Source organism: Lepus europaeus, chromosome 11 (assembly GCF_033115175.1).
Source record: "Lepus europaeus isolate LE1 chromosome 11, mLepTim1.pri, whole genome shotgun sequence".
Lineage (NCBI taxonomy): Eukaryota > Metazoa > Chordata > Mammalia > Lagomorpha > Leporidae > Lepus > Lepus europaeus.
In genome coordinates, this window is record NC_084837.1 from 112,129,108 (window position 1) to 112,144,891 (window position 15,784).

Consider the following 15,784-nt stretch of genomic DNA (forward strand, 5'->3'; position numbering starts at 1 on the left):
CCTGCAGGAAGGGTGGGGGCACCTCAAGCTGGACACGACTGGCTCCAGTGCGAGGGAGCACCACACACAGAGTGCTTCCTCACAGCTCCCCAGGAGAGTCAGACGACAGCAAAGGAGGACGGGGAGCGGATGCGGAGTTCCTCCGGAGTCCCGCGGCCCCCTCGGCTCTGTCTCCCGCAGATCTACCACCGCGGCGTGGAGGCAGAGTCCAGCGCCCTCGCTGCTCTGCACGGGCTGGTGAGGGCGCTCACAGCGAGCAGCCGCTGTCTCCAGGATGCTGGGCTCTCCTCGGGCCTTTGTAACGGAACGTGTGGGTCACTTCTATAAAAGGGAAAGGAAAGTGTGACAAGTGGCCCCACGTCACTCTTCCCAACCTTTCCTTCTCCCACAGGGAAAAAATGCTGACCCGACACCTTGACCAGTTGCCAAACCCCTCAGCAGATGACTAAAAGGGTGGGGAGAGGAAGTGAGAGCAGAGCAGGAAGAGGTTTTGCAAGAGATAAAACACAGCTTTAACTTGGTGCACAAATGGAAATTCCATGAATAAAAAGAATCTTCTTAATTGGAGATTGAAAAAGAAAGACAGACTAATACAAAACAACCCAAACACACAGCTTCTTGGTATTTCAAGACTTTACAACATGAAGTTCTCTTGTCCAAGAAAGAAAACAAAATAAAACCTGCTTGATTTTGAAAAACCAAGTAAAAATCTATCAGAAATCTGCAGATGCCTAGCCATTTTCAGTTGTTCTGATTACAACAGTGTTCTAAAATGCATGGTTCCTGTCGCGGGGCTGTCTTCTCAGGGTAAGGACTGTGCAACAGCAAATGTACCACTGCCCGGCAGCACCACTCAGCCACCCAGTCACCTCTTAGAAAAGGCAGAGAGGCCGGCGCCGCGGCTCACTGGGCTAATCCTCCACCTTGCGGCGCTGGCACACCGGGTTCTAGTCCCGGTTGGGGCGTCGGATTCTATCCCGGTTGCCCCTCTTCCAGGCCAGCTCTCTGCTATGGCCCGGGAAGGCAGTGGAGGATGGCCCAAGTGCTTGGGCCCTGCACCCGCATGGGAGACCAGGAGAAGCACCTGGCTCCTGGCTTCAGATCAGCGCGATGCGCCGGCCGCAGCGGCCATTGGAGGGCAAACCAACGGCAAAAAGGAAGACCTTTCTCTCTGCCTCTCTCTCTCACTATCCACTCTGCCTGTCAAAAAAAAAAAAAAAAAAAAAAGAAAAGAAAGAAAGAAAAGGCAGAGAGGCTGGCGCCGCGGCTCACTAGGCTAATCCTCCGCCTGCGGTGCCAGCACACCGGGTTCTAGTCCCGGTTGGGGCACCGGATTCTGTCCCGGTTGCCCCTCTTCCAGGCCAGCTCTCTGCTGTGGCCTGGGAGTGCAGTGGAGGATGGCCCAAGTGCTTGGGCCCTGCACCCGCATGGGAGACCAGGAGAAGCACCTGGCTCCTGGCTTCGGATCAGTGTGGTGCGCCAGCCACAGCGGCCATTGGAGGGTGAACCAACGGCAAAGGAAGACCTTTCTCTCTCTCCCTCTCTCTGTCAACTCTGCTTGTCAAAAAGAAATAAAGAAATAAAGAAATAAAGAAAAAAAAGAAAAGGCAGAGAGAGAGAGACAGAGAGACAGAGATCTCCCATCTTTTGGTTCACTTCCCAGATGCCTGAACAGCCATTTTCAGGACCGGACCAGGCCAAAGCCAGGAACAAGGAACTCAATCCAGGTCTCCCAAATGGGTGGTGGCGAGGTCCCAAGTACTTGAGCCACCTGCTGCCTCCCAGGGTCTGATTAGTGGGAAGCTGGAACTGCAAGCAGAGGCAGGATTCGAACCCAAGCACTCCACTCAAGTCACTGTAAAGTTCTTCGATGAATTAGTTTAATACTAACGCTACTTCTAATTATTATTATAAAACTGCTAGTAATGAATTATAAGACCATAAATCCCTAGAAGGCAGGGCTATGTCTTTTTCATTTTTATATATCTTGGATTGCTTAGCACATGCTACATACTAAATAAGTGTCTGTTTAATAATAATTCTAGTTAGCATTTACTATTTGAAGCACTTTGCCCATGACAACTCTTAATTTGCACAAAACTCCCATGACATGCACACTATTGTCAGCCTTACAGACTTGCCCAAGGTCACCCAGCCAATGAACGGCAGAGCCAGGTGGCCGAGGGCATACACAGACGCCTGAGTGGTGGGACTCGGCCGGCCGTGGCACCTGGAGGTGCTTTAGGCACAAGGACCGCAGCACCTGAATGGTGGTCCACGCAGCAGCAGCGGCACTGTCCACTAGAGTAGAATTCCACTGTGAATGGAGAAGGGCTGCAGGGAGACAGGCCCACACCTGTCCAGCGCAGCGCTCAGATACACGGCTCGTGGGCTGTCCCAAAGCTCTGTCTCTTGTGCCTTTGAGTGTCGAGGGAGTGAACATGAGGACGCAAATTACGCCAGACCGTCTGTCCAGCCCAGTCTGAGTCTGAGCCACCCCGAAGTGGACAGTGAGACGCTGCTGACGTCACGCTGTGCTCCTCCTCTCCGCTGCCCCATCCTCAGGGCCACCTGTCTATGAAGCAGAGGAAGCTGGACCGGAGGCTAAACTAGGGAGTCAGTGCTGAGTGCCCGGTGAGGAGACAGGTCAACTTTGGTTTCTTAAAAAAAGGGAGTGAGATAGGGGAGACAAGGACAGTGTTGGCCTAGGATTCACATGAGAGGAGGGGAAAGACATGGAAGGCAAGAGAAGAAGGAAAACAGCTGTTGCCCTGAGGAAAGCGCCACTCAGAAGTCTGCAGCGACGGCACCAGCAGGACAACACCACCCGGGGGCTTTACTGTCCTGTGTGACCTGTACCCTTGGTAGAAGGTATTATTTGTCCAATTAAATTACATTTAATTTCCCAGCTACAGAAAACAGCGAACAGAACGTACTGTAAAACATTTAGAATTTACACTTTTAGAGGGAAGAAGTACTTCTAAATTAATCAAAGTCTGAATTATACAACACTGTGAAGAAATATGGATTTACTGCTTTCAAGAAAATAATATACAAGTCTGCTTGGTAGCGGTATTTGGAGGACTCATTCTAACAAGTGGAAAAGGATTATGTTTATGGCGGTTGTGAATACATGGTGGCTTATGGAACACATTAAAAGACTCATTCTCAAACTAGAATCCAGGATATATTTGCAAGGGTTTGTGAGTCCTCCAAAACAGCTTGGTACTGAACTGAAAGCAAAGTTTACACCTACAATAAATTAATATAAACACAGGCAGGATCACTGCCATGGCCGCTTATTAACCACGCAAATCAGCATGTCTTTCAGGTCCACCAGCACCTCAGTGTAGCCATGCGATCCTCAACAGCCTGGAGAGACACCTGACAGCGAAGACAGCCGAGGGGAGCGGAAGCTGCAAAGGAACGGCGTGCGGCAGGCAGCCCCGGCCGCTGGCTGTGAGCAGCCATCCAGCTTCAGCAAAACACCAGTTATCACATGAAATTAATGCTAATTTGCGTTTCCCTCATTTTGTAGGGTTTTCTGGTACTCAACTTCTAAATTTGCTTTGGTTTATAGTTAAATGAGAAACATAAGCATAGAGAATCTATACCCAATTTTATATGTTTGTACTTCAGTAAAATTATAATGATGTATGTCAACACTGACAGATCGCAGGGTTTCCCCTTTGTCTTTTTCAGCTAGGAGGGGTCCACTGTGGTGGGTGTTGTGGCACAATGGGTTAAGCTGCTGCTGGGATACCTATAAACTATACTGGAGGCTGGTCCAAGTCCTGGCAACTTTGCTTCCAATCTGGCTCCCCGCTGAAGTGCCTGGGAGACAGCAGATGACGGCCCAAGTACTTGGACCTCTGCCGCCCATGTGGGAGACCGGGACGGAGTTTCCGGTTCCTGGCTTCAACCTGGCCCAGTCCTGGCTGTTTAGGCACTTCGGGGGTAAATCAGCAAGTGAAGGATTTCTTTTCTCTCTCTGTAACTCTGCCTTTCAAATAAATGAATGGATGCATAAATATATAAATTTTTTTAAAAAATAAAATAAAGAGGCTGGCGTTGTGGCGTAGCGGGTATAGCCAGTGCCTGCATCGCCAGCATCCCACGTGAGCGCTGGTTTGAGAGCTGGATGCTCCACTGCTGATCCAGCTCCTGCTAATCTACCTGGGAAAGCAGCGGAAGATGGCCCATTGTGCTCGGGCCCCCGGCCCCACATGAGAGGCCTGGAAGAAGCTCCTGGCTCCAGAAGGGCCTAGCCCTGGCTGTTGCAGCCATTTGGGGAGAGAATCAGCAGATGGCAGATCTTTCTTTCTCTCTCTGTCTCCTCCTCTCTGTAATTCTGCCTTTCAAATAAATAATAAATGAATCTTTAAAAACATTAAAAAGGGGGTAATCTATAAATTATTGAAGTTTGAAAAGTGGTGCTTAAAACAATGTTTCCCTTTCTTAAGGTAAGCATTCCTCTTGTGGTCTTATTTATATGAGCATTATTAATTTCCTAAGCATTTGTAACAGGAATACCATAACTGTATACTTCACAGAGCTGATCTGAAAATAAATTAAGATAAAATACCTAAAGTGCCTAGCTCAGAAACTGACTCATGGTAAGCACTTAATAAATACTAGTTCTTTTTTCCTTCACTAAATCTATACACTGTGGATGTTGGGAAGGGGAGTGGTCCATCTCCAGTCCCCACCACACAGATCCATACCCTAACCACACACCACCTGAGCACTCGGGAAGCTATTCCCATGGAAACACTGGTAACTTGCCAGCTGGGGTTCAATTGCTGCAGACACTTCCATGGGGAGTTTCAGCTGGATTGGTAACCTTCTTATCATTTATCATTTCTACTCGGAAACTCTACTTCAAGTTCTGAGCACATGACTTGCACCGAAACGTTAGCATCCCCTCTCACTTGGGTGTTTTTGCACCAGGTTCAAGCGATGCTATCAGATTACATCAGAAAGGAGGTGCTGAGCAATAGGGTATTATGATACTACTTGTGCTTTAGGGGCTCAGGTGGAAATGGAAGGGGTACATTGACAGAAGGCAAGGTGAGAGACAATGTGGTTGGTTCAATAATACAGTAATAGACTAGGGACAGGTGTTTGGCATGGTGGTTAAGACTTCTGCAACCCATACTAGAGTGTCTTGAGTTTGAGTCCTGGCTTCATTTTTTTTTTTTTTTTTTTTTTTTTTTTTTTTTTTTATTTGAAAGGCAGAGTTACAGAGAGGCTGCAATGGCCGGAGCTGAGCTGATCCAAAATCAGGAGCCAGGAGCTTCTTCCAGGTCTCCCACATGGGTGCAGGTGCCCAAGCACTTGGACCATCTTCTACTGCTTTCCCAGGCCATAGCAGAGGGATGGATCTGAAGTAGAGCGGACGGAATTCGAACCGGCGTGCATATGGGATGCCGGCACTGCATATGGGATGTGGCACTGCTATGCCACAGCGCCAGCCCCATGGCTTCACTCTTGATTCAGCATTTCTCCTGATGTGTGCTCTGGGAGTCAGCAGGTGATGGCTCAAGCGGTTGGGTCCCTGATACCCATGTGGGAGACACAGAATGAGCTCCTGGCTCAGCTCTGGTTGTTGCAGGCATTTTGCAGGAGTGAACCAGTTGAATGGGAGATCTCTCTGCGCCTCAGCCTTTCAAATAAATTTTTAAAAAAGGTGCCCAGGGGCCAGCGCGGTGGTGTAGAGGGTTAAGCCAATGCCTGTGGTGCCCAAAAGCTCATATGGGCACCAGTTTGAGTCCCAGCTGCTCCACTTCCGATCCAGCTCCCTGTTGATGGCCTGGGAAAGCAGCAGAAGATGACCCAAGTGCTTGGGCCCCTGCACCCACGTGGGAGACCTGGAGGAAGCTCCTGGCTCTTGGCTTTGGATGGGCCCAGCTTCAGCCATGGTGGCTATTTGGGGAGTGAATCAGTGAAAGGAAGATCTCATCTTCCGCCCCCTGCCCCCGCCATAACTCTGCCTTTGAAATGCATATAAGTAAATCTTAAAAAAAAAAAAATGTGCCCAAATGTTTTTTCCAGGAGTACCTATTTGAAAATAAATCTCTTTCTGCACCTAGGAAAGCAGTGGAGGATGATCCAAGTACTTAGGCCCCTGCCACCCATGTGGGAGACCCAGATGGAGTTCCAGGCTCCTGGCTTTAGCCTGGTCCAGCCCCAACCCTTGAGGCCATTTGTGGAGTGAACCCCACCCCCTATATACTTGGTATCTTTTTCTTTATCACTCTGCCTTTCAAATAAATAAAATCAATACTTTTTGAAAAAGAGACTCTCTTTCTAACCACCTCTCTGCGCTCTTGTCTATTCCCAAATACTGAAGGAAGGAATAACTTCCCAGAGTGCCTATCGCCCGCTCCTGTGCTCTGGCACTGTGGAGTTCAGCTGCCAGCTGCCTACTAGATCTCTCCACAGAGGGCCAACTGTCCTTCCTCCAAAATGTGCTCCACTCTTGGTGAAGGTGGAGCAGGTTGGGTCACCTGTGACTCTTCTAATCCTTCGTGTGCTATATCCTCTCAACCTCCAGGTCCTGTCTCCGATCTGCCCTCTCGCTTTAGCCCTTCTAGTTCTGGGTCTCACTGCTCTTTGTCTGACATTAATCTTGTTATTTCCTTGGCCCCTGATTCCTCTAAGATACAGCTCTTTACTACTTTGCTTCCTCACAAAACCATGAGTTCTCAGTTGCCAAATAATACGTCTGAATTATTTAGAATAAAATGTGATGTTCTTTGTGATCTGACACTGTTGTACCATTTCTAAAAGTAGCATGTCCTGCGTGTCCACTCATCCAACAACTGCTCAAAATTCTACAGATCTCTTGATGCTCCAATCAAATGTCAACTCCTCTGCGAAGTCTCTGATCTTCCTCTTAGAACTGCCTGCCCCCTTCCTCAGGTTCCCATTATGCTTCTGGCTATTTGTATACATTTCTCTCTTCCTGTATCACTAGTCTTAGCCTCTCAAAGGCAGGAGACATTTCTCATTCAGTTTTGGCACTGTATATGTTTTGAACAGTTGAATAAATGATGCGTTGCTGTCCAGTTCCATAGACCGAAATAACTTAGAAAGAGACAGAAGCATTCAGATAAGAAGCGGCAAGTGACAAGTGACTACCTGACAGCAAAGACAGAGAAAGAAACAAAAACAAACTTGGGAACTCAAAAAACATTTCAGAATGGAGCAATAGTCCTTTATCCCTTAAGGGCATCACCATATTCTAGAATAGCACTGTGACTGATGTTGACACTAATTACTGCAAGAAAATGTTAAATCGTGTTTAATGTCCTGTGTTTAACAAGGGAAGAAGACAACAAAACTGTGAAATGTATTTCTGAAAGATTTTCATACGAATGATCTTACTATTTAAGGTTTATTTAATTGCAAAATAAGTACTCATGATAGCAAATTTAGTAAAGATAGAAGGAGGAATAAAAACACCCAAAATCTTAGCTTGCATTAAAAGAAATGTGGGTCACATTAAGCATCAAATGATTATTCTAACTGAAAACATTTTAGTGCTTAAAGAGCTGAAACCACAGTCATCTAGAGAATCTGCCAACTGGAACTCGTTCTTCCAAAGAGCACAAGACTTTATTGTCTCATTACGTGAAGTTATTCACCACGATTCTCCTACATGGAATTGGAAAATGGTGGAGTGCGGAGATGAAGGAGGGGGGACCCACAGCAACAACAAAGAGAAGATAAAAAAATAACAGATGGTGAGTGATACAGAAAAGAGCCCAAATAAATAAAAGGTTGGGGGATAAGTGAGAGGGAAAGGGGAAACGGAGAGAGAGCCAGTGTGCGTTCGGAAAAAGGACGGCCCTCCTTTCATTCTCCCCTCTTGACTTCCTTTGTTCTAATTGACTTCAGGCTGATGTGTGTACCCCTAGACGCTTGCTGAATTCCAATGAAGTCCTCCTACACGTACACTTTATACCAACATGATCCAGCTAAAAGGATTTTAATTGGTGTGCACCATTCCCTGCAATTCCAACAGTTTAGAAATGAAGAGTCTCAGTAAGTAGCAGATGGTGACATGTACTAATTAATCAGGACTGCTCAATGAACGAGCATATTAAAACAAATGCACCTATTAGACACGTGCTGCTGATGCTCCATCCCGAGGAAGCTTCCCCTGAACTGAGCGCCCACAGAAGGTGCCGATTCACCGCGCGCTGCTCACGTGTCTTCCACAATAATTTGCAGCAGCTACGCCATCACTCTTGCGTTTCCCTCTGGATGGCTCGGTATTTCATGCTAAGCAGTCTGCGAGCCCTGCTCTCTCTCCTAATCTGTTTAGCCTCCGTAAGCAAGCTAGCTAAATAGCTGGTCTACAGGTTTTCTGCCAAAGGGAAGATCTTACAGACTCATCAAGGTCATTTGTTAAATGGACAGTGGGTGAGGGACACATCAACCAGGGCTCTTGATTCAACTCCTTCCCTCCCAATTCGTCTGTCAGGCAGTGAAAGCAGAGTACGGGTAGCCGAAGGCATAAAATAGCGCCAATGGAACCTGCAAAACAGGCTGCCCTGCTCTGTCTTCTCTCCAGCCATGGACAGAAAGGTATAACCCATTCTACGTCTCAAAATACTACTACGGCACACTTTCCTAGAAGAGAAACAAAGCCTAAAACCACTTGTTCTTGGCTCCTTATATGAATACTCATCTTACTTCTGTTGTATATTATCTTGGAACACCAGAATTTCAAGCATATTCTAGCAGAAGAAAATTTCCCAAATCTCTCTAGATTTGCTAAGAAACACTGGTTTCTGCTTTGTTGAAGGCACCGAAAACTGAGCAGCTAATCAGGCGAAGAGGTAGCCAGTACAGCCAGAATGTGGACTTCGAACAAGGGGGTATCATGAGACACATCTGTCACCAAGCACACAGTAAGTGCTGACAGATGATAGCCCATCTCCTCCAGACAGTAACAAATGGCAGGGAAAACTTCTTTCACTCATTAAAAAACCAACTTGAAGGGGAACATATCTGACGAGAAGCCTACATATTATGACTTCTGGAGAATTTATAGAGATTATACAAAAAATGTGATTTGGGGGTATACTTTTAAAACTGAATACAATACCCTTTACCTTCTAAAATAATCTTGGAAGATAGAATTTTGCAAAATCTGTGCTTGTTTGTAATGTATGGCAACGGCTATTAAAGTAAAAGAATACTTAAGGAAGGGTAAGTCAGTAATAGAAACAACAAAATTCATAGTTATAGACCAGAAAAGCCTTCAATGGCAAAGGCCATTTAAATTTTATTTTTTTCCCTTGTCCCTTACCTAAAAATGAGACATGGAATTTATGCATTATTCAAACAGGATTTAATTAATTTGAACATAATTAAAAGTCTAAATTGACAGGAAGATTTTCATCATGGGATTTCTGCACAATGACTGAACAATCTTTTGAAAATTTCTACTACTTTGGTTTAATACATTTAAGTATATTTCTATTATTTTTAAAGTTTTGATTCTACCTTTCTCCCCCTACCTTAAGTAAAATAATATATTGGTAGAGTGTGCAGCATATAAGCAAGTTTTTTATGAGTCCCATGTTCTGAGGTAAGACAAGATATCAAAACCAGTAATAATTCTTGGCCCAAACACTTTAAAGGAGCAAGACTAGCAAGCCTAGAACCTTGACTATTGGAAGGGAAAGTGGTGATTTATAATAACTCAATAGATAAAGATAACTTTCAGACAACCCTAAAAAAAATCTATTAATTGCAAAAAAGCACAATTGTTCAATACTCTACAAATCCAGGCCACAAAAACAAAACAATCAGAAAACATGATGCTTCTAGAACGTGCAGGATGTGAACTGTGTCATGGGAACAGCTGCACCAAAGAGGGCCTGTCTCCCAGTCTAGACTGCAGGCAGCTTTGACTGGAAGACTGCACTAATATTACAGCTCAGCTTGATCTGGAATAACATCAGAGTCTACAGTAACCAAATTTGACAAAAAGCAGACAAATCAGATGCTCGGAGAGGAGCTGGTGTGGTCCAAGGATGACATCTAACAGTCAGGGCTGGAGGTTCCACTTCTGCTTCTGTCTTTAAGACAGAACTCGGAATTAGTCATTATGCCTCTGGCTAAGTGTCAGGCTGCACACAAGGTGCTGAGATTCCTTGGAAGGCAGCCATGAATATATTAATGTAAAACAGATCAGGAATTAGCTTTTCCTAGATGATCAACCACAAATGCTGAAAAGACAGTGTTTGGAATACACTGGACCCCACGTAGAGGTAGAACTGGGAACTTTTCCGTGAAAAATAAAAAGATGATGTCTGGAAATGGGTAAACAGTACTATTAAGACACAATGGGTTAGTGTTTCTAAAAATTTTATCTATCTATCTATCTATTTATTTATTTATATTTGAAAGGGAGAGAAAGAGAGAGAGAGAGAGATCAATCTTTCATCTGCTGGTTCACTCCCCAAATATCCATGAAAGCTGGGGCTGGGCTAGGAGTCAAGAACTCTGTCCAGGTTTCCCACGCTGGCGGCAGAGACCCAAGCACCTGGATCATCACCCACTGCCCCCGAGGGATGTGCATTAGTAGGAAGCTGGATCTGAAGGGCAGGTGGAACTCCAACCCAGGCACTCTGAGCTGCACTGCCAGGTGGCTTAACCACCAAGCCATAATGCTCAGCCCTGGCTTGAAGCTGGAAAGACAGTTGTGAAATGTTTTTAAAAACAACTTCGCTGGGGCCGGCGCCGTGGCTCACTGGTTAATCCTCCGCCTGCAGTGCTGGCATCCCATATGGGCACCGGGTTCTAGTCCCAACTGCTCCTCTTCCAGTCCAGCTCTCTGCTGTGGCCCAGGAGGGCAGTGGAGGATGGCCCAAGTGCTTGGGCCCTGCACCCGCATGGGAGACCAGGAGGAAGTATCTGGCTCCTGGCTTTGGACTGGCGTAGCTCCGGCCATAGCGGCCATTTGGGGCATGAACCAATGGAAGGAAGACCTTTCTCTCTGTCTCTCTCTCTCTCACTGTCTAATTCTATCTGACAGAAACAAAAACAAAAACAAAACCTTCCCTGAAATCAGGAACAGTAATCCCGGTTGCTGCCATGAACTCAACACGTGCAGGGTGTGACGTGCTCAATGTTCATCAGCATCTACAAAGCTGATAACAGCGAAGAGACCACGCTGCCGTATGTGAATAAATTCTATTTCTGGGGGTAGATGAAAAGAAGGGAACCGGCACTGTGCTGAAACTGTGTGCCACCTCATCTAGTCCTCCTAGTAGCCCTTCCAGGTAAGACTCGTAAGAATCGAGAAAACCGAAGCCAATAGTGTAAAAGTAGGGAGCAGTGGATTAATATAGCTCAGGCTTCACTGACTGCATTTCCTGTGCGTCATGCAATGATATTTGGAAAATAATATATTTTACTCCAGAGGTAAAGTGTGATTCTCCACGTAGTAATTTTCTAAAGTTGATTAGAAGGAAAAGTACAAAAAAGAAACTGAACCATTTACATACCAGGCAAAATAACATGAAACACATCTGACCCTACTAGAAGATTTCACAAGCAAGAAACAATCTGCTGTTAACACTGAAGTTTCTATTGAATGTGCTCTTTATTCTGTTTATCGCTTGTCCTCTAACTGACCAGCAGTTCTGAAATGAGATGCTCAAAATAAAAACCTTTTAGATCCTGACCGTGGTTCAAACTGTAAAACAGTAAAGCTACTACACCATGTTCGCAAATAAAACTTGCTCTTTTTAGTGGGGGGTTCTTAAACTTTAATATGCTTACAAAATATGTGAGTATCTTGTAAAAATGTAGATTCTGATTCCTAGCTCTGGGGCTACAGGCCACACTTTGAGTAAGAGTTTAAAATACATACAAACCGTAGCGATGACAGAAATCTGAGAAACGGTAGCTGTAAAAACTAAGAAATCTTTGATATCGGTCCTTGGACATGTAGCTAAGGAAGGCCACAGGAATGCATTTTCAGTCTTGTCCCACCTAGCATAATCTGTAGGACTGAAATCAATAGCCATAGCCCAGAAGAACAGACACAATTTTGAATAAAGTCAGGGGACTGACTTTAAGGTCTCCTATAAAGCTAACGTAATCAAGACAGTGTAGTATCGGCAAAATAGAACAAAAAGACAAAGAGATCAATGGAACAGAAAAGAGAGTCCAGAAATAGATCCAAACAAACCCTGACAAAGGAGCAGAGGCAACACAATTGGCAAAGGAGAGCCTTTCTCACAAATGGAACTGAACAGCCACTACCCACATACTGAAGAAGAGGGGTCTCCGCAGATCCTATAGCCTTCACAAAAATTAACTCAAGATGAGTCACAGATCTACATGCAAGACTCCAAACAACAACATTCTCAGAAGATAACACAGGGAAAAAAAGTCTAGATGATATTAGGTTTGGCGAACACTTCTTAAATGTGACCCTAAAGGCATGATCCATGACAGAAAAACATTAGAGTTCAATTTCATTAAAATAAAACAAAATTCTTCTCTACCAAAGAATTAGAAAATATTTGCAGAAGGCATATCTTACAGATATGTTCAGACTGTTATCCAAAATACACAAAGAACTCTCTTTAATAATCAGAAAAGAAATAACCTGATGTAAAAATGGGCAGAAGATCTGTGGTAGGCGTTTGGTGCAGGGGTAAGATGCACTTGGGATGCCCACACTCCACGTCAGAATGCCTGGGTTTGAGTCTTGGCTCCGATCCCAATTCCAGCTAATGTGCCCCTGGCGGGCAGCAGGTGATGGCTCAAGTACTCCCGGTCCTGCCAATCATGTGCAAGACCCACTGAGTTCCAGGCTCCTGGTATTGGCTGGGCCTAGCCCTAGCTATTCTGGGCATTTGGAGAGTGAACCAACAGAGAGAAGATCTCTTTGTCTCTGCTTCTCTGCCTTCAAATAAATTTTTAAATGGGCAAAGATTTAAAGAGACATATAAAAAGCACGGATGACTAATAAACATAAGAGAAGATGCTCCACAGCTTACACCATTAGGGACTTGGAAACTAAAACAGTAAGATACCACTGAAATCCCAAACACTGACAAAACCCAGTGCTGACAAGAATGTGGGGTAACACATTCACTGATGCCGGGAACAGTCTGATAGCTTCTTACAAAACCAAACAGATCTTTCTCATACAATCCTGCAATCATGTTCTTTAGCACTTGCCCAAAGGAGTTACAAAAGCTTTGAAGTTAAATTTATTTATTTGAGAGGCGGAAAGACAAAGAAAGGTTGATGGAGAGGTCTCCCATCCACTGACTCACTCCCCAAACGCCCAGAACAGCCAAGCGGGGCCGGGGCCACAGCCAGGAGCCAGGAAGGCAGTCGCGGCCTCCCGCGTGGATGGCAGGAAGTCAGTTTCTGAAGCCACCGCTGCTGCCTCCCAGGGTCTGCATCAGCAGGAAACTGGCGTCAGGAGCCAGAGCTGAGTATCTGCCTAGGTACTCCGATGTGGGACACGGCTAAACGCCTGCTCCAGGAGCTGAAAATGTGTCAAACAAAACTGCACACAATGCTTATTGCTTTCGTTATAATCGCCAAAACTTGAAGCGACCAAGATGTCCTCCAGTAAGTGAATGGATAAACGGTGGTAATGGCCACACAACAGAATATAATCCAGGGATAAAAATAAATGTGTAGTCACTCCGAGAGGAGACATGGGAGAATCTCAGATCCCCACTGCTAAGTGAAGAGAGGCCAATCCAGAAAGGCTAGATGCCATACGACTCTCACTGCATGGCATTTTGAAAAATGTAGAGCTACAGAGACAGTGGAAAGACCAGTGTTTGGCCCGGGCAGGGAGACAGAGGGGATGAACGGTTAAGCACAGGGGACTCTTAGGCCTGAGAAACTATCCAGTACCATTCTATCACAGTAGATACACATCATCACACACTTGTCACAACCCAGAGAGTGAACCCTAGCACACTACAGGCCTTGGTTGAGACGTCCCTGTTGCTCCATCAGATGTAACAAACATGCCGCCCTGGTGCGGTGTGCTGATGGTGGGGAGGCCGTGCCCGAGTGGGTGTAGTCAGGGTGCGAGAGATCTCTGTATGCTCCTCCAATTTTGCTGTCATCCTAAAACTGCTCTAAAAAAATAAAGTCTATGAATTAAAATAACAACAACAAAAAGTCAAGACTGAGTGTATCTCAATGCTTAAAAAAAGACCTACTCTTTAACTGGAAGCATGGAAAATTTCCACAGCTCAAATGGATAGCAGTACAACAATTTGGGTTTATGCAAGAAAGCACCGCTATTGTTTTTCCATTTAAAATGGGAATTCATTTCCAAAGGGGCGAAGGGAGGCCTTTCCTTTAACAACAGGAATGAGTAGCAGGGGACCTTGGGGTGGTACTGTGGGTGCTAACGGGTGTAAAGGTTGTCACCTGTGTTCAAACCCAGGCAAAATGGAACTGAGGCGGGCCAGCAAGGGAGGGCCCTCAGCCACCATCTGCCTGATATTGGGTCCCGTCACAAGAAATACTTCCAAACTGCAGCTTGCACACAAGTCAGACAAGCTCAAACACGAACACCGTCTCACAAGCCCACTCCAACAGAACAGCCCACTGTGACTTTAAGACAATCTTGACCCAGTAGCTGCAGCCACTCACCAATCAGAGTCCATCAGAGCCCACACCACACACCAGTGCCAACAAGCTTTCTTTCCAAACACTTGGCTAGCTGTTCTCTTTCCTCAGTAAAACCCCAACCTTTCCTTTGTTCCTTGGGCAGACCAGAGGCTGGACTGTGCTTGTGTGCCCTAGACTGTAATCCCATTCCTTGTTGAATCCCAATAAAACCTTTCTGCATTTTTGTCTGACTGACCAAGGGAGAGGCAGGACTGATGGGGGGTTTCTAACAAAGAGCATTGTTTTCCATTTCCAGCTATGCTTTCAATGTTCCCCTCCAAACTCTCAGAGCTTCCGCTGAGCCACGGGCTTGGTGCATGCCTGGGACGAGCTGGGCTAAAACTGGATCTGTGTTAAATGGAAATAGGGACACGGCTCTGAACATGGCCACATTCCCCCAGAGACTTTAAACAGCTGGTGAGAAAAAAGAACCAAGGGACGGGCGTTTGGCCTGTTGATTGAGACACCTGCGTCCCATATCGAGTGCCCAATATAGAGTTTGAGTCCTGACTCTACTCCCAATTCCAGATTGTGCACTGGGAGGCAGCAGGAAATGGCACATGAAACCGGATTCCTGCCACCCACATGGAATACCTGGAAGGCTTTCCTGGCTCCCAGCTTCGGCTGTGTGGGCAACTGGGGAGCGAACCAATGGATGAGAGCACACACACACACATACTCTCTGTGTCTTAAACAAACAAACAAATAAATAAAATTTAAACTAAAAGGGAGTCCAAAGTAAGCAACCTCTGCTATGCATCTGCTCACAACCTCTAATGTAATGTTTTTATCCTCACAGATACTATGTATCATGCCTTCTAATAGTACTGTGCAGGTCATTTCTCCAATTTATACAGCACTGAGGGCCAGTAGTTACCATTAAAATAAATGATCGGGGCAGGCGCTATAGCGCAGAGGGTTAACACCCTGGCCTGAAGCGCTGGCATCCCATATGGGCGCCAGTTCAAGACCCGGCTGCTCTACTTCTGATCCAGCTTTTTGCTATGGCCTGGGAAAGCAGAAGATGGCCCAACTCCTTGGGCCCCTGCACCCAAATGGGAGACCTGGAAGAAGCTCCTGGCTCCTGGCTCCTGGCTTC

At 45.9% G+C, this 15,784-nt stretch overlaps 1 protein-coding gene across 7 annotated transcripts in view; it reads right to left on the reverse strand.

Annotated features, from left to right (window-relative positions):
• PEAK1 (pseudopodium enriched atypical kinase 1) overlaps positions 1–15,784 on the reverse strand; it is a 351,733-nt gene that overhangs the window by 75,005 nt on the left and 260,944 nt on the right. The window lies entirely within an intron of this gene.